Below are 25,571 nucleotides of genomic sequence, written 5' to 3' on the forward strand. Positions count from 1 at the left end.
AGATGATAGGGGGCTGTAGGGGTTAGATAATATGGACACAGAGGATAGGGGGTGTAGGGGTTAAATCATATGGACACAGAGGATAGGGGGCTGTATGGGTTAGATCATATGGGCACAGATGATAGGGGGCTGTAGGGGTTAGGCAATATGGACACAGAGGATAGGGGGTGTACGGGTTAAATCATATGGACACAGAGGATAGGGGGCTGTATGGGTTAGATCATATGGACACAGAGGATAGGGGGTGTAGGGGTTAGATCATATGGACACAGAGGATGTGGCTGTATGGGTTAGATCATATGGACACAGGATAGGGGGTGTAGGGGTTAGATCATATGGACACAGAGGATGTGGCTGTAGGGGTTATATCATATGGACACAGAGGATAGGGGGCTGTAGGGGTTAAATAATATGGACACAGAGGATAGGGGGCTGTAGGGGTTAAATAATATGGACACAGAGGATAGGGGGTGCAGGGGTTAGATCATATGGCCACAGAGGATAGGGGGCTGTAGGGGTTAAATAATATGGACACAGAGGATAGGGGGTGCAGGGGTTAGATCATATGGCCACAGAGGATAGGGGGCTGTAGGGGTTAAATCATATGGCCACAGAGGATAGGGGGCTGTAGGGGTTAGATCATATGGACACAGAGGATAGGGGGTGTAGGGGTTAGATCATATGGACACAGAGGACATGGCTGTAGGGATTAAATCATATGGACACAGAGGATAGGGGGTGTAGGGGTTAGATCATATGGCCACAGAGGATAGGGGGCTGTAGGGGTTAAATCATATGGCCACAGAGGATAGGGGGCTGTAGGGGTTAGATCATATGGCCACAGAGGATAGGGGGTGAGACTGAGGGTGTTTATGGTTGAGACTGATACACTGATCCCAGAAGGATGTGTCAGTGCAGGCTGTGAACCTAGAGTACAGGAGGTTACTCCAACTCAACGGGGTGAGTATAACCATGTCGGCCTCATGCTGAGTGGATGAACGTAATTGTCTTATTTGAGAGATGTGCAAAAAGAGAGTGACAGAAAGACTGTGACCAATACGGAGAAAGCAAGAGAGAGTCACACATTGATTGCCTATTGTGGCTGTCCTTTGCGATGCAGATACATTCTCACCCTGATGGCAGATTAATCATTCAGACTGAGTCAGGAGTCAGAAGTGGAGAGACGCTTTCAGCATGTCAACACAGTGAACTTTCTAGCACCTAAAGCACTTAACTTTGCGCTACCATTATGTCTGTTGAATCAGCTACCTGTTTTTGAATCCTTTGCATACAAGTGAAATAGAAGGGGAGAGCTCTCCATGTGCTGCTTTTCTCTCCCATGTCTCATAGACCTGGGAATTCTTTCTTTCTAGCCTAGCACTGTTCTTATAAAGCCTTCCCTCTGGCAGTCAGGGCCCATATTCATTAAGCTTCTCACATAAAACCTTCCTTCCTTGTCGGTCTTTGTAGCGCTAGCTCTTTTCTTAGAGAGCTTTTCTTCCCTACAGGTTTCTGATTCTGAATGCTTGTATAATTACGATCACCATTTTGTCTCCTCACATCTTTCTGTGACCAATGAACCGTTAAAGGGCACTGGATGGATGATATGCAGCCATTCTAATTGAAAGCAGTGCTCAGTATGGCTCAGTTGATAGAGCATGGCACTTGCAATACCAGGGCTGTGGGTTTGATTCCCACATGGGGCCAGTATGAAAATGCACACTCAGGTCTCACCCAAGTTTATTTTCTCAATAACACATAGTTTTCATAGATTTTTGTCTTTCAATTATCATAAGTGTTGCCTCTTTTTATTTCTTCAATCGCTTCTTCAGTCAAATCATTTTGATTTTGAAGTCGCTCTGGATAAGAGTGTGTTCTAAATGACTAAATTCTAAATGTATTAGCTGTTGTACATGTGGCTGCATTTGATAGTGCTGCCGTTACTTGTCGGTGGTGGTAATTACAGATGTGTAATTAACTTTGATGAAAGGTTGGTCTGGTTAGTGGGTAGTTAAGGGGGAGGAAGGAAAGGCAGCAGGAGAAGAGAAGGTAAAGGGATTTATTGCTATTAATTTCTGTTAAAATATTTGACTGGTTACAGGATCCTAGACGTTTGACGCTAGTTCCTATTTCACAGTATGGTCGTTTTCAAGCAAGGAGGAAGGCCGATGACATCACGACTTCCCGTCAAACTCTACTCCTTGCAGTTTGCAGTTGTGTCAAAAAACACTATTTTGCGCAGTTGTGTCTAAAAACACACTTTTGCTCAAAACATATTGCTCAAAACCTATTTTTGTTACCCTTTAGTGTGTGTACTTTACTGTATTTCTACTGGGTGAGGCGAAGGCTTAAGAGGATGTGAGAGATGCTGAATGGGTGTAAACAAAGGAAAAGGCCATTTTCTTCTACTTGTCTCCTAAGTGGGATAACACATTTATCAACTGCAGCATAACTTTCCCATGTTTCCTCCAACTACAGTGGTATACAAATTTGAAGCTCTGAGGCTGTACTTTTATAAAAAGTTTATTTGTTATTTTTTTAATCTGGTCACATACAGTGCCATCTAAAAGTATTTACACTCCTTTTTGGTCACTGGCCTACACCAAATACCCCATAATATCAAAGTGGAATTATGTTTTTGAAATGTTTACAAATGAATGAAAATGAAAAGCTTAAATGTCTTGAGTCAATAAGTAGTATACCCCTTTGTTATGGCAGGCCTAAATGCATTCAGGAGTAAACATTTGCTTAATAAGTCACATAATACGTTGCAAGGACTCACTCTGTGTAATACTAGTGTTTTATATGATTTTTGAATGATTGCCTCATTTCTGTGCCCCTCACATACAGATAAATGTAAGGTCCCTCAGTCAAGCAGTGCATTTCAAACACAGATTCAATCACAAAGACCAGGAACGTTTTCCAATGCCTCGCAAAGAGGCCTATTGGTAGATGGTTAAAAATAACAAAAGCAGACATTGAATATCCCTTTGAGTATGGTGATGTTATTAATTGCACTTTGTATGGTGTATCAATACACCCAGTCACTACAGAGATACAGGCGTCCTTCCTAACTCAGTTGCCGGAGAGAGTAACCACTGAGGGATTTCACCATGAGGCTAATGGTGACTTTAAAACAGTTACAGAGTTTAATGGCTGTTATATGAGAACTGAAGATGGATCAACAACATTGTAGATACTCCACAATACTAACCTAATTGATGGGTATGCTTTTCATTGTTAAGGACTGGGGAGTTTTTCAGGATAAGAATAAACAGATTGGAGCTAAGCACAGGCAAAATCCTAGATAAAAATCTAGTTCAGTCTGCTATCCATCAGACTTTGGTAGAAGAATTCACCTTTCAACAGGACAATAACCTAAAACACAAGGCCAAATCTACACTAGAGTTGCTTACCAAGAAAACAGTGAATGTTCCTGAGTGGCCGAGTTACAGTTTTGACTTAAATCTACTTGAAAATATATGGCAAGACCTGAAAATGGTTGTCTAGCAATGATCAACAACCAATTTGACAGAGCTTGAAGAATTTTTTAAATAATAATGGGAAAATGTTGCACAATCCTGTTGTGGAAAGCTCTTAGCGATTTACCCAGAAATAATCTGTAATTGTTGCCAATGGTGCTACTACACTGAACAAAAATATAAACGCAACATGTAAAGTGTTGGTCCCATGTTTTATGAGCTGAAATAAAATATCTCAGAAATGTTCCATATGCACAAAAAACGTATTTCTCTCAAATTTTATGGACAAATTAGTTTACATACCTGTTAGTGAGCATTTCTCCTTTACCAAGATTATCCATCCATCTGACAGGTATGGCATATCAAGAAGCTGATTAAACAGCATGATCATTACACAGGTGCACGTGCTAGGGACAATAAAAGGCCACTCTAAAATGTGCAGTTTTGTCACACAACACAATGCCACAGATGCCTCAAGTTTTGAGGGGCATGCAATTGGCATGCTGACTGCAGGAATGTCCACCAGAGCTGTTGCCAGAGAATTTAATGTTCATTTCACTACCATAAGTCACTTACAATGTTGTTCTAGAGAATTTGGTAGTACCAACTGGCCTCACAACCGCAGACCACGTGTATGGCGTTGTGTGGGAGAGCGGTTTGCTGATGTCAATGTTGTGATCAGTGCCCCATGGTGTCAGTGGGGTTTGGGTATGGGCATACATAAGCTACAGACAACTAACACAATCACATTTTATTGATGCAAATTTGAATGCACAGATGAATACCGTGACGAGATCCTTAGGCCCACTGTCGTGCTATTCATCTTCCGCCATCAGCTCATGTTTCAGCATGATAATGCACGGCCCTATGTCGCAAGGATTTGTACACGATTCAAGACAATCATTTCCCTGCAAATAAACATAATTTCTATATAAAAAAAGTGGTTTTTGCAAGTAGAAGGCATTTAGAATAAAATGGCAACATCCCGCCCTATAGGCGGTAAATCATTAGATTTGATTCAATTCCATCTTTGAGGACTGCAACCATAGAAATTCAATGTATTTATACCTATTAAGCCATTGTCAACTTCCAGTCTGCTTATTTTGCTCACAGCTCACTGTCAATTGCCCACTAAAATCAAATCAAATGTATTTATATAGCCCTTCGTACATCAGCTGATATCTCAAAGTGCTGTACAGAAACCCAGACTAAAACCCCAAACAGCAAGCAATGCAAGTGTAGAAGCACGGTGGCTAGGAAAAACTCCCTAGAAAGGCCAAATCCTAGGAAGACTATCACCCTATGTTTACATATTAGGCTATGGATTTCATGAAGAAAAATAATTTGTTTGAAAATGCAACTGGGGCCATCACACTTTCAAAATGATTCGGGAATCATAATTTATTTGAAAACACAATTTCCTTCATCATGTGTTGTAATAAGGAAAGTTGGACAGAGAAATCCACTCCTGTCCAATGGATGAACATGTTGGCGATCTTTAGAACAGTTTCCTGTACCTGCCGGTTCCATGACACGTCCCAATGACGCGATCAATGGAAACCTGTTTGTAGTGTGTAGTATTTTCCATTTGAAATAGACATGACGTGTGCGTGCGTTTGTGTATCCGTGTGTAAACATTTTGAGGAATAAGAGTTAAAAGGTAAAGAGACCTTCATAAAACCTGACATCCTTTAGGATTGTTACCAGTCACTCTTCTCTATGGCCGTGTCCCAATATGTGTATATAGTTTGGCTTACCCCTAACAAACTTTGATTGTCCATTCATAAGTCCACTATATGATTTGCCAAACATCACTAGCCTTCTATTTTCATATCATATGAATGTTCAGTCTTCCCACAAATAAACTGTATCTAAAAGCCTTGAGACATTTATTTGTCATTCAATGGAAAATGGTAATTTTCATCATACCATATCAGCCATATATATCGCCTAGTAGTCTTTCTTAGATTCACTTGAGAACAGAACTTCAGATAGTTATCTTCAACGTATGATTATTGTTTCCTTTCTCAGAAAAGGGGCTGCAATTTTTCCTGTGCACTTCTTGCTGCTTACTTGTCCTCCATTTTATCAAGTGCGCTCACTCACCGGCCTCCCTCTGAGCTGTAGACTGATGGAGCCTCCCCAACACAATGTCACTAATACAAAGAATGGCTTAGGGAGGGAATGGGTGGGTGATTCATTCCACTGTTGTGCCCCATTGGACACGGAACAAAGAAACAAAGAACCCAGATAAAATAAAGTCTAAACAAACCATATGTTTGAATGTAGATGCTCTGAAGAGCCCTCGTGTGTGGGTGTGGGTGTGTGTCGGTGGGTGGGGATGAGTGTGTATGTGCTACATAGCTTCTGGCTTTGTATCTTGTAGCTTCACAATGCAAACACCTAGGGGACATAGTTGTGTATGAGGATTTAACTTCAAACTCACTCACCTCAAAGTCTTGACTTTACGCTGTAGCAGATCAGGGGGATAACTTTGTGAAGTGAGAGTATTTACAGACTGAGCTCATTCAGTGTCTCATTGCAATGATAAACAGATGGGAAATGGAAGTGTGCGTGCGTGCGTGCGCGTTTGTGTCTGTGTGTGTGTGTGTGTGTGTGTGTGTGTGACCGGTCTTCCTCTAGAAGTTGTCCTGTTTAGCATGGAACACTCAGCCCAGATAGGGCTGGCTGGGGTTCTGGCAGCTAAATCTAACCCTAAACCAGGACTGGCTGTATGGGGTTCTGGCAGCAGGGATTGAGGTCCTGTTTAGCATGGAACACTCGGCCCAGATAGGGCTGGCTGGGGTTCTGGCAGCAGAGATTGAGATGCAGTAAGTGACACCATGGGGAAATTACCCCTGACCTCTGGCACACAGAAAGGAAGAGAGGAAGTGCAATAGCAGTGGAATAAAGAGGAGAAAACTGCCTGCGGAAGCCTCACACTCTGGATAAAGCACACACACACACACAGACACACACACAGACAGACAGACACACACACACAGACACACACACACACAGACAGAAGTGAATTGAGTAGGAAAGCCTTACTTTTTCAAAGGACTGTTACAAAATCCCAAGACTCTCTATCAAGCACTCAAGATTGTCATCTGATGAATGTTCAGTCTTTCCCACAAATAAACGGTACCTAAAAGCTTTGAGCCATTCACTGTTTGACAGTCAGTCAAATGGCATATTTGTCATTCAATGGAAAATGGTCATTTTCATCATACATTTTTCATGTTTGAGAATTGATAGATTGAATTCAGTCTGTAATACGCAGTAAGTACAAGCCTGTTAACATACAAGCCTGTTAACCCTCGCAAGGCTGCCGCCCCAGATGGTATCTCTAGCCACGCCTTCAGAGCCCTCATGTGCAGACCAGCTAGCTGTTGTGGTCTCTGACATTTTCTCTCTCTAGCTCCGGCTGTTATCCACACCTTCATCCTGTGCCCAAGAAAGGGGAATTATCTGAACTGAATGACTACTGACCTGTAGCATTCACTTCCATCATCATGAAGTGCTTCAAGAGGCTAATCAAAGACCACATCACCTCATCCATCCCCGACACACTCAACCCTCTCCAATTCGCCTACCGCCCTGACAGATCCACGGGCGATGCAATCGCCATTACACTGCACACTGCCCTCACCCACCTGGCCTACAGGAATGCATACAGTATGTGAGGATGCTGTTTGACTACAACTTGGCCTTCAATACTATAGTGTCCTCTAAGATCTTCACAAAGCTTTGCAAACCTGGAACTGAACTCCCTTTGCAACTGGGTTCTGGACTTCCTGACGGGCCGCCCCCAGGTGGTGAAGGTAGGTAACACTGAGGTGAAGAAGGCACGGCAGTGACTCTTCAACCTCAGGAGGCTGAAGAAACTCTGCCTTTTCCTTGAGGGCCCTTACAGTGTTCTACAGGAGCACCATCGATACCATACTGTCGGGCTGCATCACGGCCTGGTATGGGAACTCCACCATCGCTGACCGCAAGGCTCTACAGAGTTTGGGATGCTCAGCCGAATGCATCATTGGGTGCTCACTGCCTGCCCTCCAGCACACCTAAAACACCAGGTGTTGCAGGAAGGCCAAGAAGATCCTCAAGGACCTCAGCCACCTGATCCACGGCCTATTCCCCCCACTTCCATCACTTAGACACGGGCAGTATAAGAGTATCATGGTAAAAACGAGCTTATTTTGCCAGCTAGACATTTTTTTAAACAAATAACTTCAGAAACGGAGGAAGAAGATAGCTAGCTATAGCAAGCTAAAGTTTGCAGCTGATTCTTCAACAAGAAACAACTGCAACAACGATCGTCCTAAGATCACAAAATAAACTTTTCCATTGAGCCAAATCCACAATTTACCCCTCCAAAGAAAGCATGGCTCTGGGGCTTCTCCGAAATGCCACCAGATCCACGGTCGAATCACTAACCGAAGCATCACATTTCAGTTTAGTCCGCACTCGGCAGACTATATATAAAACTCTCCCAGAGCCTCAGAATGTCCGGTTTACCCCAACGTACAGCCCCACAAAAACCTTTAAAACTTGCTCTATACAGTAACAGTGACCTCCATCGTGGCCGAAACTACTCTTCCCATAGTACAAGCCTATCTACAGTATGACAGCCTCAGCAGTTAGCTGCCATAAGGTCTCATGTGGCTCAGTTGTTAAAACATGGTGCTTGCAATGCCAGGGTTGTGGGTTTGATTCCCACAGGGGACCAGTACGAAGAAGTACGTAGAATGTACACTCACTCTGTAAGTCGCTCTGGATAAGAGCATCTGCTAAATGACTAAAAATTAAAAAATGTAACAGCTGGCAGACATGTTTACATTTGGTTAGTTGTATCAGTGTTATTTAGATGGAAGACGTGCGCTAAATGCGCTATAGCTAGCAAATGTTAGCATGTAGGTAGCAAGCTAGCTCTTTCACTTAACCAATTCACTTCCATTCTCACGATCTCTGCTGGTTCTGCTGGCTGTTTGAGATGCTTTGGAAGCCTTGTTGATGGTAGAGAGGGCATCCACTTTGAGAAGCAAATTTTCACTGAAGCGCTCCTTCCATTGTTGATAGCTGTGGAAGTTCTCAGGGATAAAATCTGCCCCGTAGATTGATGCGTGAACGCCCAATGCGCCCGCCTGATTCTCATTCTCAAGTTTTTCATTCATCGTGTGAAGCTGACCGTGGGGCGTTGTGGGATTTTTTTTCCAAAGTTAGAGCTTATTTGGAGAACCTCAAACCCAACTTTTAGAACAACATTATAACAATTGATTTAAGAGTTTGTATAGTAGCTGCAAGCATATCATCCAATTTAGTTAGTCATTTGGTATTGCCTGGCAGACAAGACAAGCAGCACAGTAATCCTCTAAGACCTTCAGATCACTCCTGTCTTGTTTACATATCCTGACAAACATGAACATGGTCCGCCCCTATGGTGATCACTGAGCTGCACTGAAACACACTGCCAAGTTGTGAGCCTGGCACTGGTGATCACTGAACCACATTGCCATATTGTGAGCATGGCCGTTACATAAAGACCAGTGGGCTGCACTGCCTGTGGCCCCTGGCTGATGTTGTCATGCTCTTTTTCAAAGCAGTGAAGTGGTGGGATCGATAATGGACCACCTGTTAGATCCCAGTCAGTGCAGTGATTGATGAAGGCGCTATTTCCCCCACAGGAGGCCACGGGGATATCTGTTATAATAATGTATTAATGTGTCACCTCCTGTTACATTCATTATACGAATATGAAATATGATATGAAATATGATATGAAATGTGATATGCAAGGCACAGCAGAAGGGTGGATGTGTGTGTGCATGCTTTCATATGCTCGCAGCTACTATAATTGTTCTTGCGATGTGATTTTTGTCTGTTTGTTGGTCTTGGTGAGAGCCTGTGCTTTACTTTGTGCTCAAAGTGAACAACAAGGTCTCATTAACATTGCACACATTTCTGCCTCACAACCAACTTGATTTACAACCAAAGAGTCTTATACTTATAAATGATAAAAGCAGAATGTTGTTTTATGGCTGTTGGTTCTCTCCTTGGCCCCACAGACAGTTCTAATACATGGGTAGTGTCATGTCTGGACTATCATTAAATGTGAAGACGGTTATTTTATCAAATCAATTCTCTGTGTAATTATTATTGCGTGATTAAACTAATCATGTAAACTTGAATTAACTAGGAAGTTGAGGCACCACAGGAAAATGTTTATAGAGTCTCTATTTCCCAAATCGACTCTTCAGATATTTTCATATCTTATCAGTTAGTCTACTATTAACGTACCATTATTACCTCATAAGTTCTCATTACTGAACATCGCAACCCCTTGGATATCTGCACGAACCCTAGCCTAAATGATGAATCAGCGATATACAAATCGGCTTAATTATTTATTTACTAACTAGCTAATTAATCACAGAAATACAATAATCACAGAAACACACACACAATAGTTCATACATTGAGTATTACATGATATAAAGAACAAGTCCCTAGTGGACGAAACCGATAGGATGGCTTGGTAGACAAAGGAAAGGGGTTGGGGACCGCTCAAGAGCGGGAAACTCATAGCTGATAACTACACTCATCGAGATTGCTAATACCTTATATGAAGACCGCTCATTTGAAAATGTACATATTTACGAGTGTATGTCTTGTTGTTTCTCTCTGTGGTCGCCGGTCCGTCTGCTGGAGAGTCAATCGACAGAAAGTCTCTGGTTGTGTTCATAATGGATACGTCAGATGTTTCGGCGGATGTCGGTATTCTTGTCCTAGGCTTCGTACATTTCCGGCTGCGGACTGGTAGTTCAACGACCTAGGATTTCTTACTTCTGTAGTGAATTGATAGTCTCAGAGTTGAACCATTCCAGCCGTGTAGCCAATGCTCCACGCTGTATGGTCTTGTCCTTTGGTAGAGTTGTAGTGCCAACCATTTCAACATGTAGCTAGCTACCACTTCATATTTTCTGGTCTTAGAAATTCAACAATTTGCAACCTTAGCTTACACCATGGTTTGCATGATCTGGTCTGAATTGGGTCACGGGATTTTATACTTGGGTAAAAAAGGGCCATCTCACCATGTTTGTGCCCACCTGGGCGTGGCTACTGATTGTGCATAAGTTACCATAAAACAATCCATTCTCATTTGGAAGACTAAATCACATGGTTATCTTTTCAAAAGTATTCTTATACTTATTCATTCATCTTATACAACCTTCAGATGTAAGCTGGGAACATTAAGAGATGTAGTTATATGTGTTTCCAGTCCTTCATGAGATCTCCAAATGAAACAAACTCGACATGACTGTCCCTTAAGTGTCCATGGACCATTCCCACATTCTCAAAAATATAAATATTGTTTAATTCTCCAATTTTGGGGATTAGTAGGTTTGGGAAGAATAATGCCTTTGTTCTCCATAGGCTCTCTCCCTCCATACTCCATGGCAGCGAAGAGAGGGAGTTTCTAGCAGGATTTTATGACCGTTGTAAAACCTGATGTGTGAGAGAGAGTGAGAGGGGGGGGGGGCCATATACACCCCAAAAGTGCCACGTCATGACAGTAGCATGGGATCACAACAGAGTATTAATTAATGGACAACATGGGGGCACAACATAGAATGTCACACAGACACAAGAGGAGTGATGAATGTTGTTGCACTGCTTACTCTCAACGTTATCCCACCAATAACTTCACCTGACTTCAACTTGTCCCTGAGTCAGTGTCCTTTTATGCCCTTTTGCTATATTTGTTGTGTTATACAGTGCATTCGGAAAGTATTCATACCCCTTCCCTTTTTCAACATTTTATTACGTTACAGCATTATTCTAAAATGGATGAAATTAATGTTTTACTTCATCAATCTACACAAAATACCCCCAAATGACAAAGCGAAAACAGGTTTGAAGAAAAAGTAGAATACCTTATTTACATAAGTATTCAAACCCTTTGCTATGGAGGCTCGAAATTGAGCTCAGGTTCATCCTGTTTCCATTGATCATCCTTCAGATGTTTCTTGAACTTGATTGGAGAACTCCGCTTACTCGGTATCGTTATCGGTACCCCCTGTATATAGCCTCGCTATTGTTTATTTGTTGTGTTATTTTTTACTTTCATTTATTTGAAAGTAACTCTTCTTGAACTGCACTGTTGGTTAAGGGATTGTAAGTAAGCATTTCACGGTCTACACTTGCTGTATTCGGCACATGTGACAAAGTTTGATTTGAGTCCATCTGTGGTAAATTCAATTCCTTGCACTTGATTTGGAAAGGCACACACCAGTCTATATAATTCCCACTTGTCAGAGCAAAAACCAAGCCATGAGGTCGAAGGAATTGTCTATAGAGCTCTGAGACAGGACTTTGTCGAGGCACTGGGGAGGGTACCAAAACATTTCGGCAACATGGAAGGTCCCCAAGAACACAGTGGCCTCCATCATTCTTAGACGGAAACATTTTGTAACCACCAAGACTCTTCCTAGAGCGGGCTGCCGAGCCAAACTGAGCAATTGGGGTAGAAGGGCCTTGGTCAGAGAGGCGACCAAAAACCAGATGGTCACTCTGATAGAGATCCACGGTTCCTCTGTGGAGATGGGAGAACCTTCCAGGACAACGATCTCTACAGCACTCCACCAATCAGGCCTTTATGGTAGAGTGGCCAGGTGGAAGCCACTCCTCAGTAAAGGGCGCATGTGTAAATATTTGTATGAACATAAGATTCAACAACTGAGACATAAACCAAACAAGTTCCACAGACATGTGACTAACAGAAATTTAATAATGTGTCCCTGAACAAAGGGGGGGGTCAAATCAAAAGAAACAGTCAGTATCTGGTGTGGCCACCAGCTGCATTACAGTGCCTTGCGAAAGTATTCGGCCCCCTTGAACTTTGCGACCTTTTGCCACATTTCAGGCTTCAAACATAAAGATATAAAACTGTATTTTTTTGTGAAGAATAAACAACAAGTGGGACACAATCATGAAGTGGAACGACATTTATTGGATATTTCAAACTTTTTTAACAAATCAAAAACTGAAAAATTGGGCGTGCAAAATTATTCAGCCCCTTTACTTTCAGTGCAGCAAACTCTCTCCAGAAGTTCAGTGATGATCTCTGTATGATCCAATGTTGACCTAAATGACTAATGATGATAAATGCAATCCACCTGTGTGTAATCAAGTCTCCGTATAAATGCACCTGCACTGTGATAGTCTCAGAGGTCCGTTAAAAGCGCAGAGAGCATCATGAAGAACAAGGAACACACCAGGCAGGTCCGAGATACTGTTGTGAAGAAGTTTAAAGCCGGATTTGGATACAAAAAGATTTCCCAAGCTTTAAACATCCCAAGGAGCACTGTGCAAGCGATAATATTGAAATGGAAGGAGTATCAGACCACTGCAAATCTACCAAGACCTGGCCGTCCCTCTAAACTTTCAGCTCATACAAGGAGAAGACTGATCAGAGATGCAGCCAAGAGGCCCATGATCACTCTGGATGAACTGCAGAGATCTACAGCTGAGGTGGGAGACTCTGTCCATAGGACAACAATCAGTCGTATATTGCACAAATCTGGCCTTTATGGAAGAGTGGCAAGAAGAAAGCCATTTCTTAAAGATATCCATAAAAAGTGTTGTTTAAAGTTTGCCACAAGCCACCTGGGAGACACACCAAACATGTGGAAGAAGGTGCTCTGGTCAGATGAAACCAAAATTGAACTTTTTGGCAACAATACAAAACGTTATGTTTGGAGTAAAAGCAACACAGCTGAACACACCATCCCCACTGTCAAACATGGTGGTGGCAGCATCATGGTTTGGGCCTGCTTTTCTTCAGCAGGGACAGGGAAGATGGTTAAAATTGATGGGAAGATGGATGGAGCCAAATACAGGACCATTCTGGAAGAAAACCTGATGGAGTCTGCAAAAGACCTGAGACTGGGACGGAGATTTGTCTTCCAACAAGACAATGATCCAAAGCATAAAGCAAAATCTACAATGGAATGGTTCAAAAATAAACATATCCAGGTGTTAGAATGGCCAAGTCAAAGTCCAGACCTGAATCCAATCGAGAATCTGTGGAAAGAACTGAAAACTGCTGTTCACAAATGCTCTCCATCCAACCTCACTGAGCTCGAGCTGTTTTGCAAGGAGGAATGGGAAAACATTTCAGTCTCTCGATGTGCAAAACTGATAGAGACATACCCCAAGCGACTTACAGCTGTAATCGCAGCAAAAGGTGGCGCTACAAAGTATTAACTTATGGGGGCTGAATAATTTTGCACGCCCAATTTTTCAGTTTTTGATTTGTTAAAAAAGTTTGAAATATCCAATAAATGTCGTTCCACTTCATGATTGTGTCCCACTTGTTGTTGATTCTTCACAAAAAAAATACAGTTTTATATCTTTATGTTTGAAGCCTGAAATGTGGCAAAAGGTCGCAAAGTTCAAGGGGGCCGAATACTTTCGCAAGGCACTGTAGGTACTGCAGTGCATCTCCTCCTCATGGACTGCACCAGATTTGCCTGTTACTCCAATCTTCCACCAAGGCACCAAGGCACCTGCACCTTCTGGGGGGAATGGCCCTAGTTGTCACCCTCCGATCCAAAAGGTCCCCGGTTTGAGATCTGGGCTCTTCGCTGGCCATGGCAAAACACTAACATTCCTCTCTTGCAGGAAATCACGCACAGAACGAGCAGTATGGCTGGTGGCATTGTCATGCTGGAGGGTCATGTCAGGATGAGCCTGCAGGAAGGCCACCACATGAGGGAGGAAGATGTCTTCTCTGTAAAGCACAGGGTTGAAATTGCCTGCAATGACAACAAGCTCAGTCCAATGATGCTGTGACACACCGCTCCAGACCATGACGGACCCTCCACCTCCAAATCGATCCCGCTCCAGAGTACAGTCCTCTGTGTAATGCTCATTCCTTCGATGATAAACGACCATCACAAATCCGACCAGACAAAACTGTGTCAGTGAAGAACACTTTTTGCCAGTCCTGTCTGGTCCAGCGACGGTGGGTTTGTGCCCATAGGCGACGTTTTCACGACCGGATGAAAAACGTGCCCAAAGTAAACTGCCTGTTGCTCAGGCCCAGAGGCTAGGATATGCATATAAATGGTATATTTGGATAGAAAACACTCTCAAGTGTCTATAACAGAACTGATATGGCAGGTGAAACCCCGAGGACAAACCCCGAGGACAAACCTGCCCCCCAAGAAAATTCAGCCTAGCACTGTTTTCAATGGCTGCCACTTTTATTACAAGGTGAAATCCTTCCAGATTGCAGTTCCTAGGGCATCCACTAAATTGTAGTTTTTCTAGGTGGCTCCCATTTTGACTGTAGTGTTTCCAAGCGCGTGGAAGAGAGCACGTTCTTTGGTGTTTTTCTCCGGTAAAGACAATAACGATTCTCCGTCTTAAAATGTATTGTTTATTTACGTATTAGGGTACCAAAGGTTTAATTTTAAACGTTGTTTGACTTGTTTGGAAAAGGTTATTAGTAACGTTTGGGATTCATTTTGTATGCATTTTGATGGAGGGAAACTTAGTGGATTATTGACTGAAACGTGCCAGCTAAACTGAGTTTTTATGAAAAGGACATTATCGAACAAAAGGACCATTTGTGATATAACTGGGACCTTTTGGAGTGCCAACAGAAGAAGATCATCAGAGGTAAGGCATTTATTATATCTCTATTTCTGACTTTTGTGGCGCACCTGCCTGGTTGAAATATGTTTTTCATGGTTTTGTAGCGGGGCGCTGTCCTCAAATAATCGCATGGTGTGCTTTCGCCGTAAAGCCTTTTTGGAATCTGACACAGCGGCTGGATTAACAAGAAGTTAAGCTTTATTTTGATGTATTACACTTGTGATGTTATGAAAGTTAAATATTTATAATTCTGTTGTTTGAATTTCGCGCTCTGCAATTTCACCGGATGTTGGCCAGGTGGGACGCTACAGTCCCACCTGCCCATAAGAAGTTAACGACCGTTCCACATGTACATGTTCATTAATTGTTTATGATTCATTGAACAAGCATGGGAAACAGTGTTTAACCTTTTACAATGAAGATCTGTGAAGTTATTTGGATTTTTACGAATGATCTTTGAAGACAGGGTCCTGAAAAAGGGAAGTTTATGTGAAGTTGAACATTTTTGAAGTCCTGATGTCAACTTCTCCTGAATCAGTGTGGTTTTATGTGCTTTATGTTCATTTCTGTATCATTTGTTGTGGTAATTGCCCCATTTTATCACTATGAAAGTATGACTCTGACATTTAGCTGAAACATTGACACTCTGCTTTCATCCCTGACTAGAACTTCAACTGATTCAGTGCGACTTTTATGTTCTCTGTGTTCTTTATAGCTACATCGGTTGTGCCCTTTTTATCGCTATAAACGTATTTGATAATTGAGTATCAAGTTTTCTCTAAGTGGGCCCTTGACAGGAGTTGGTCTTATGTGTGCCAGACTTGGTGAGGGAATGAAGCCTGGGGGGGCTAAAGCAGAGCTTAGCTAATTGACTAATGTAGCTAATAATGTTTGAATGTTGATGGATGGCTAGTGCTAGCTGTGTGTGTATGTGTGTACGTGTGGATGTGTTTAACTATACTTGTGGGGACCAGGAGTCCCCACAAGAATAGTAAACAACAATGTGAGCAATTTGGGACATTTTGTTAGTCCCCACAAGGTCAAATGCTACTTCAGGGGGTTTAGTGTTAAGGTTACAATTAGTATTAGGGTTAGAATTAGGTTTAGAGTCAGGTTTAGGAGCTAGGGTTAATTTTAGGATTTGGGTTTTCAGGTTATGGTAAGGGTATGGGTCAGAGTTAGGGGTAAAGGGAAATAGGATTTTGAACGGGACTGAATTGTGTGTCTCCACAAGGTTAGTTATACAAGACTCTGTGTGTGCGTGCGATAGATAGCCATTGCCCTGCTAGCTCTCAGACAGACAACAAATGGGTGCCATTAAGGACTGCAGTTAAAGGAACTTGAGGAAAGTGATTAAGTATAATTAGCTGGATTGGACTACTTGCCTTTGTGCCTGTTTTACTTTATGCATTAAAATATTGATGTACTATTTATTTATTTTCTCCTCAATGCAATCTGTCATCAGCAGCAACCTTGATTGTCAAGGGTATTGTTGGAGTGTTCTGTTGCACGTTGTCTGGAAGGTGCTTCACTAGGATATTGATGGTTGATTTTAGCTTGTATAGTGTGTGTTAGCTGTTAAGCAACGTATAGTGTGAAGACAAGCAGCATACAATATGATATAATATACAGTGTCTTCAGAAAGTATTTACACCCCTTTACCTTTTTCACATTTAGTTTTACACCCTGAATTTAAAATGGATTCAATTGAGATATTGTGTCATTGATCTACACACAATGCCCCATAATGTCAAAATGAAATGTTGTTTATAGACATGTTTCGAAATATGTTTCAAAATGAATATAAAATGAAAAGCTGAAATAGTACCTTCAAAACACCCGTCTCAACGTCAACAGTGAAGAGGCGACTCTGCGATGCTGGCCTTCTAGGCAGAGTTCTTCTGTCCAGTGTCTGTTTTTTTGACATTCTTGATCTTTTATTTTTATGGGCCAGTCTGAGATATGTTTTTTTCTTTGCAACTCTGCCTAGAAGGCCAGCATCCCGGAGTCGCCTCTTCACTGTTGACGTTGAGACTGGTGTTTTGCGGGTACTATTTAATGAAGCTGCCAATTGAGGACTTGTGAGGCATCTGTTTCTCAAACTAGACATTCTAATGTACTTGTCCTCTTGCTCAGTTGTGCACCGGGGCCTCCCACTCCTCTTTCTATTTTGGTTAGGGCCAGTTTGCAATGTTCTGTGAAGGGAGTAGTACACAGAGTTGTACGAGATCTTCAGTTTCTTGGCAATTTCTCACATGGAATAGCCTTCATTTCTCAGAACAAGAATAGACTGATGAATTTCAGAAGAAAGTTATTTGTTTCAGGCCATTTTGAGTCTGTAATGGAACCCACAAATGCTGATGCTCCTGATTGCTTCTTTAATCAACAACAGTTTTCAGCTGTGCTAACATAATTGCAAAAGGGTTTTCTAATGATCAATTAGCCTTTTAAAATTATAAACTTGGATTAGCTAACACAACGTGCCATTGGAACACAGGTGTGATGGTTGCTGATAATGGGCCTCTGTACACCTATGTAGATAGATATTCCATAAAAATTCTGCTGTTTCCACGACAATAGTTATTTACAACATTAACAATGTCTACACTGTATTTCTGATCAATTTGATGTTATTCTAATGGACAGAAAATGTGCTTTTCTTTAAAAAAAACGGATTCTAAGTGACCCCAAACTTTTGAACGGTAGTGTATATTAGTGTTGTATTTTTCAAATGTTTTATAAATATTAGAATTTGTCTTCCACTTAGACATTACAAAGTATTTTGTGTAGATCGTTGACCAGAAATGATAATTACATCCATTCTAATCCCGCTTTGTAACACAACAAAATGCCATTTACGTATGTGACAAACAAACGTCTTCTGATGATGTGCCATAGCTTCTGTATAATACACAACGCCTTGTGTGTGTATTAATGCACCAGACAGGACATCTCCTGAGCATTATCTACTGTCCCTGAACAGTTCAAGGCTGTCTGATGGCTGATTCATCCAATTATTCCTGGATGGAGAACAGCAACATGGCTCAGTGCCTACTCATCTGATTAAAGAGAGACAGAGGGAGGGAGAGAGAGAGGGAAGCAACAGTAGAGCAACAGACAAGTTGTGATGCAAACACAAACACACAGGGTGAGATGGGGACGTGGCAGCCACATCCGTTTGATGAGGGGGTAGCTTTTATATTCAGTTTGAGTGAAGAGACTGTTGATTGCTAGCACTTCTTTGATGGTGCTGTTCTCTCCCAGCTTTGTGGTTGTATTTCAAACATTCACACTCACACAAATCAAGCAGACACATGCAAAGGCCTACATTTTCAGAGTGTATCATTCTCAGAGTAAATGAATTTGGGAGCTGTGCATTGATAGCATTAAGGCATGGAGTTAGGTCTTAGTGAAGAGTATAATCCTGCTGTGGATCCATGCTCACAGGGTTCGATACTGCAACAAAAACAGTCGCATTTGCGACCGATTGACTTGGCAGTTTGACACACATTTTTAATTGGTCGCAAGGGTGCCAGTGAGAAAAATGTACCTGGTCACGTTAGTTTTTGGTTCACAATTAGCGTTTTTTTTTTTATCATCATGGTTTATTCAAACATTAATGTGCAATTAACCAAAAACAGAAAACAACTGCACGGGAATGCCCCTATCTGTGTGTGTCAGGGCTCAACTTCACTTGAATGCCCCTATCTGTGTGTGTCAGGGCTCAACTTCACTTGAATGCCCCTATCTGTGTGTGTCAGAGCTCAACTTCACTTGAATGCCCCTGTCAAAAGGTGTCAGGGGTCGACATGCATGGAAGGTTTTGGAAACCCTCTGGGTCAGTCAATAAAAAAAATATTGTTATAATGCGATTTTTAATCTAGGCTATATAAAAATAAAATTTAAACGGATGGATTCTCAAAGCTGTTTGTTTGCTATGTCGATTATTCATCACACGTGCACTGCGCGCACACGCAGAGTACAAGTCATTGAGAACACCTTCTTAATATTGAGTTGCACCCCCCTTTTGCCCTCAGAACAGCCTCAATTTGTCAGGGCAAGGACTCTACAAGGTGTCAAAAGCCTTCCACAGGGATGCTGGTCCATGTTGACTTCAATGATTCCCACTGTTGTGTCAAGTTGACTGCATGTCCTTTGGGTGGTGGACCATTCTTGATACACACTGTTGAGCGTGAAAAACCCAGCATCATTGCAGTTCTTGACACAAAGGCACTTGAATATTTGGTCTTGCCCATTCACCCTCTAAATGGCACACAATCTATTTCTCAATTGCCTCAAGGCTTCAAAATATTTAACCTGTCTCCTCCCCTACACTGATTAAAGTTGATTTAACAAGTTGATTTAACAAGTGACATCAATAAGAGATTGTAGCTTTCACCTGGATTGTGAGTTTTTGTCACAACCCAGCTCTTGGGATGTGACAAAGAGCTCTTATAGGACCAGGGCACAAATAACAATAATATAATATGAATCAATAATTTTGCTCTTTATTTAACCATCTTACATATAAAACCTTATTTGTTCATCGAAAATTGTGAATAACTCACAGCAGGTTAATGAGTGTGCTTGAAAGGATGCACATAACTCTGCAATGTTGGGTTTTGTTGGAGAGAGTCTCAGTCTTAAATCATTTCCCACACATAGTCTGTGCCTGTATTCCATTTTCATGCTAGTAAGGACTGAGAATCCACTCTCACATAGGCACGTGGTTGCAAAGAGCATCAGTGTCTAAACAGCGTGATTTGCCAAGGCAGGATACTCTGAGCGCATCCCAATCTAGAAATCTGGCAGTGGCTTCTGATTAAATTACATTTTCACAGAACCGTTTGTTGCAATTTCGATGAGGCTCTCTTGTTCAGATTTTGGTAAGTGGACTGGAGGCAGGGCATGAAAGGGATAACGAATCCAGTTGTTTGTGTCATCCGTTTCAGGAAAGTACCTGCATAATTGTGCACTCAACTCACTCAGGTGCTTCGCTATATCACATTTGACATTGTCTGTAAGCTTGAGTTCATTTGCACACAAAAAATCATACAATGATGGAAAGACCTGTGTATTGTCCTTGTTAATGCAGACAGAGAAGAGCTCCAACTTCTTAATCATAGCCTTCATTTTGTCCCGCACATTGAATATTGTTGCGGAGAGTCCCTGTAATCCTAGATTCAGATCATTCAGGTGAGAAAAGACATCACCCAGATAGGCCAGTTGTGTGAGAAACTCGTCATCATTCAAGCGGTCAGACAAGTGAAAATTACGGTCAGTAAAGAAAACTTTAAGCTCCTCTCTTAAATAAAAAAAACGTGTCAATACTTTGCCCCTTGATAACCAGCACACTGTTGTAAAAGCGTTACATGGTCGCTGACCATATCATTGCATAGTGCAGAAAATACACGGAAGTTCAGGGGCCTTGCTTTAACAAAGTTAACCATTTTCACTGTAGTGTCCAAAACATTGTTCAGGTGTCAGGCATTCCCTTGGCAGCAAGTGCCTCTCGGTGGATGCTGCAGTGTACCCAAGTGGCGTCGGGAGCAACTGCTTCCACGCGCGTTACCACTCCACCATGTCTCCCTGTCATGCCTTTTGTGCCATCAGTACAGATACCAACACATCTTGACCACCAAAGTCAATTTGATGTCACAAAGCTGTCCAGTACTGTAAAAAATATCCTCTCCTGTTGCCCTGGTTTCCAGTGGTTTGCTGAAGAGGATGTCTTCCTCAGTTGACCCCCCATAAACGTAACAGACATATACCAGGAGCTGTGCCAGGCCTGCCACGTCTGTTGACTCATCCAGCTTAATGCATAGAATTCACTGGCTTGTATGCAAAGAAGTAATTGTTTCAAAACATCTCCTGCCATGTCACTGATTCGTCGTGAAGTGTTGTTTGATGAAAGCATTGTCTGTGTAGTTTTTTTGGCCTTTTCCCCCAGCATTGTCTGAGCCATATCCGCGGCAGAATTATGTCCTCCACAATAGTATGGGGCTTGCCTGTCCTAGCCACTCAGTAGCTCACCATATAATACGCTTCTAGCCCCTTCTTATTCATGGTATCTATTGCTTTTATACATGTCTTACTACTTGAAAGTCGCCTTAATTCTCGCTCAAAAAACTCCTGTGGCTTATTTTTCAAATTGGCATGCCAGAAATCTTGCTTGTTTGTAGGTGACCAAATACGTATTTTCCACCATAATAAATAAATTCATAAAAAATCCTGCAATGTGATTTTCTGGATTTTTTTTTCTCATTTTGTCTGTCATAGTTGAAGTGTACCTATGATGAAAATTACAGGCCTCTCTCATCTTTTTAAGTGGGAGAACTTGCACAATTGGTGGCTGACTAAATACTTGTTTTGCCCCACTGTATGCACGCACCACAGGTATTTTTGTAATTTCACTTTTGTAGATGTCTATTACATGAAATCCAAATAAAAATCCATTTTAATTACAGGTTGTAATGCAAAAAAAAATAGGAAAAATGCCAAATGGGATGAATACTTTTGCAAGGCACTGTATAGCACACAATAGTTTACATACAGCAGGTTTTTAAAGGGCCAAAGATTTTGGTCTGCTTCGTGTGGAACAATGGCGCTGCAGTGGATAGCAGCTGTTTTACTATTTTGTATGTTTTTTGGCGCCCATTTTAACTTTTTTTGTATGTTTCCACCATCGTTTCCTATACCCGAAAGGAGCTTCTGGACATCAGAACAGCGATCACTTACCACGAATTTGATGAAGAGTTCTACTTCAACGAGTCGGAGGCGCAGGACATACTGCTCCCTGGACCAGGCCCTAATCCCCAAACTCGGAAAAGAAAAAGGCAGCGTTAGAGAGGCCAACGTACGGGCACCCTGAAAAATCTACGTCGGCGAGTACATAAACCACCTCTACTCAAACGTATAATCACTGAACAAACTGGACATGCTCTGTTTAAGACTATCCTATCGTCAGGACCTGAAGAACAGTAATATCCTGTTTCTCTGAGTCATTTTTTGAACAAGGACATATATATCTAGCTGGTTTTTCAATGCATCGGCAGGACAGAACGGCAGCGTCAGCTAAACTCAAGGGGGGAGGTGTGTGTCTCTTTGTTAACTCTAGTAATCTCTAATATTAAGGACGTCTCGAGGTTCTGCTCGCCTGAGTTAGAATACCTCAGGATAAGCTGTAGACCATACTAGGCTTTACCGTATTCCTGCTATACCGTATTCCTGGGTATTTGGAAATAGCCACGGGATGGTTTTTCAATACCGTTGAAACTATTTCTTATGTTTTTCAATACGTTTTAATATTTGTAGCTATTTTTTAAGTCAAAACCAACAGTCAACTTGTGCAATATGTTAGGAGATAACGCAGATTGCGTTCTTATTTCACCTGTCACATTATTTTACATTATGAAGCTTACCATAGTTCCCCAGCACAGTTGAGCCAGTCACGTGTTTGTAAATAGCACAACAGGAGAAAAAGATGTCCCACTGTCTATTGACAGGGGTCACATTTTATATTGAAAGTCAACAGTGTTTCTTTGCTTTAATAGACTGATCAGGGACGTGCAACTATAGTTTTAATTCACATTAGTGCAACATATTCGGCATAAAATAGCTTAATTTTCATCAGATGACAAAAGAAGTGCAACTCTATTTGGCTGGCAGCCACACAAGTAAATGAACTTACATTGAAAAAACTAAAACGATGCATAGCCATCATATTTCTAGTGTTTAGGCCTATCATAGAAAGAATGTAGCCAGCGACATTTCCTATTGTTTTGCTTACAGTTAATCTGGTAATACCATATAACCTGGGGTGAGAGAAAGACGGAATGAAGATATGAAAATCTGGATACTGACCTACCCTAGACCGTACTACTTAGAAAGGGGGCAAATACGTTTTCACGGCACTGTATGTGAGAATGCTGTTTATTGACTACAGCTCAGTGTTCAACACCTTAGTGCCCTCCAAGCTCATCACTAAGCTAAGGACCCTGGGACTGACCACCTCCCTCTGCAACTGGATCCTGGACTAGTGGAGTGGGTCGAGCGCTTCAAGTTCCTCAGTGTCCACATCAATAAGGATCTATCATGGTCCACACACACCAACACAGTCATGAAGAGCCTCTTCCCCCTCGGGAGACTAAAAAGATTTGGCATGAGCCCTTAGATCCTCAAAATGTTCTACAGCTGCACCATTGAGAGCATCTTGACTGGCTGCATCACCGCTTGGTATAGCAACTGCTTGGCTTACAAACGCAAAGCTCTACACAGGGCAGTGCATACGGCCCAGTGCTCCCTGGGGCCAAGCTCCCTGCAATCCAGTCACTTTATTCCTGGTTATATGTACATATCTACCTCAATTACATCGTACCCCTACACTATAGTGGGCTCCCGAGTGGTGCAGCGGTCTAAGGCACTGAAGCTCGGTGCAAGAGGTATCAATGTAGTATCTGGTTCGAATCCAGGCTACATCACATCTGGCCATGATTAGTCCCATAGGGCGGTGCACAATTGGCTCAGGGTTGGCCAGAGTAGGCTGTCATTGTAAATAAGAATTTGTTCTTAACTGACTTGCCTGGTTAAATAAGAAAATACACATTTATAGTTATTCACTGTGTATGTATTATTACTTTTAAGTGTTTCACAGTTAGTCTACACATGTTGTTTACGAAGCATGTGGCAAATAACATTTGACAGATTTCTATTTTTGCCGTGTAAAGAATATTGCCTTACTGGTATTGTCCCAGTCCTAGTAGAACCCTGCTGCTACTGTCACAACAGTACAGCACTGGAATGTGTGATTATACTTCTGTAAGTACAGCAGCATACAGTATTACAGTACAACACTGGAATGTGTGATTATACTTCTGTAAGTACAGCAGCATACAGTATTACAGTACAACACTGGGATGTGTGATTATACTTCTGTAAGTACAGCAGCATACAGTATTACAGTACAACACTGGGATGTGTGATTATACTTCTGTAAGTACAGCAGCATACAGTATTACAGTACAGCACTGGAATGTGTGATTATACTTCTGTAAGTACAGCAGCATACAGTATTACAGTACAACACTGGGATGTGTGATTATACTTCTGTAAGTACAGCAGCATACAGTATTACAGTACAACACTGGAATGTGTGATTATACTTCTGTAAGTACAGCAGCATACAGTATTACAGTACAACACTGGGATGTGTGATTATACTTCTGTAAGTACAGCAGCATACAGTATTACAGTACAACACTGGGATGTGTGATTATGCTTCTGTAAGTACAGCAGCATACAGTATTACAGTACAACACTGGGATGTGTGATTATACTTCTGTAAGTACAGCAGCATACAGTATTACAGTACAACACTGGGATGTGTGATTATGCTTCTGTAAGTACAGCAGCATACAGTATTACAGTACAACACTGGGATGTGTGATTATACTTCTGTAAGTACAGCAGCATACAGTATTACAGTACAACACTGGGATGTGTGATTATACTTCTGTAAGTACAGCAGCATACAGTATTACAGTACAACACTGGGATGTGTGATTATGCTTCTGTAAGTACAGCAGCATACAGTATTACAGTACAACACTGGGATGTGTGATTATACTTCTGTAAGTACAGCAGCATACAGTATTACAGTACAGCACTGGAATGTGTGATTATACTTCTGTAAGTACAGCAGCATACAGTATTACAGTACAGCACTGAGGTGTGTGATTATACTTCTGTAAGTACAGCAGCATACAGTATTACAGTACAGCACTGGGATGTGTGATTATACTTCTGTAAGTACAGCAGCATACAGTATTACAGTACAACACTGGGATGTGTGATTATACTTCTGTAAGTACAGCAGCATACAGCATTACAGTACAGCACTGGGATGTGTGATTATACTTCTGTAAGTACAGCAGCATACAGTATTACAGTACAACACTGGGATGTGTGATTATACTTCTGTAAGTACAGCAGCATACAGTATTACAGTACAACACTGGGATGTGTGATTATACTTCTGTAAGTACAGCAGCATACAGTATTACAGTACAACACTGGGATGTGTGATTATACTTCTGTAAGTACAGCAGCATACAGTATTACAGTACAACACTGGGATGTGTGATTATACTTCTGTAAGTACAGCAGCATACAGTATTACAGTACAACACTGGGATGTGTGATTATACTTCTGTAAGTACAGCAGCATACAGTATTACAGTACAGCACTGGGATGTGTGATAACAGTGGGTTTGTGTGAGGTAGACAGAATGACGGAGAATAGGGGGGAAAGAGAAACTAGTATTTGTTTTACAAATTATTTTATAACCATTGAAAGTTGTACTGTTTATTTGCATAGCAACCTACTGAAATATGTTTTGTGTACCTGCCAGTGTTCACTGCATTCTG

At 41.7% G+C, this 25,571-nt stretch overlaps 1 protein-coding gene across 2 annotated transcripts in view; it reads left to right on the top strand.

Moving 5' to 3' along the window:
- The window catches only part of LOC110528344 (receptor-type tyrosine-protein phosphatase gamma), a 222,085-nt gene that overhangs the window by 130,374 nt on the left and 66,140 nt on the right, over positions 1 to 25,571 (top strand). The gene's annotated exons all lie outside the window — the stretch shown is intronic.

This window comes from Oncorhynchus mykiss, chromosome 7 (assembly GCF_013265735.2).
Source record: "Oncorhynchus mykiss isolate Arlee chromosome 7, USDA_OmykA_1.1, whole genome shotgun sequence".
Classification (NCBI taxonomy): domain Eukaryota; kingdom Metazoa; phylum Chordata; class Actinopteri; order Salmoniformes; family Salmonidae; genus Oncorhynchus; species Oncorhynchus mykiss.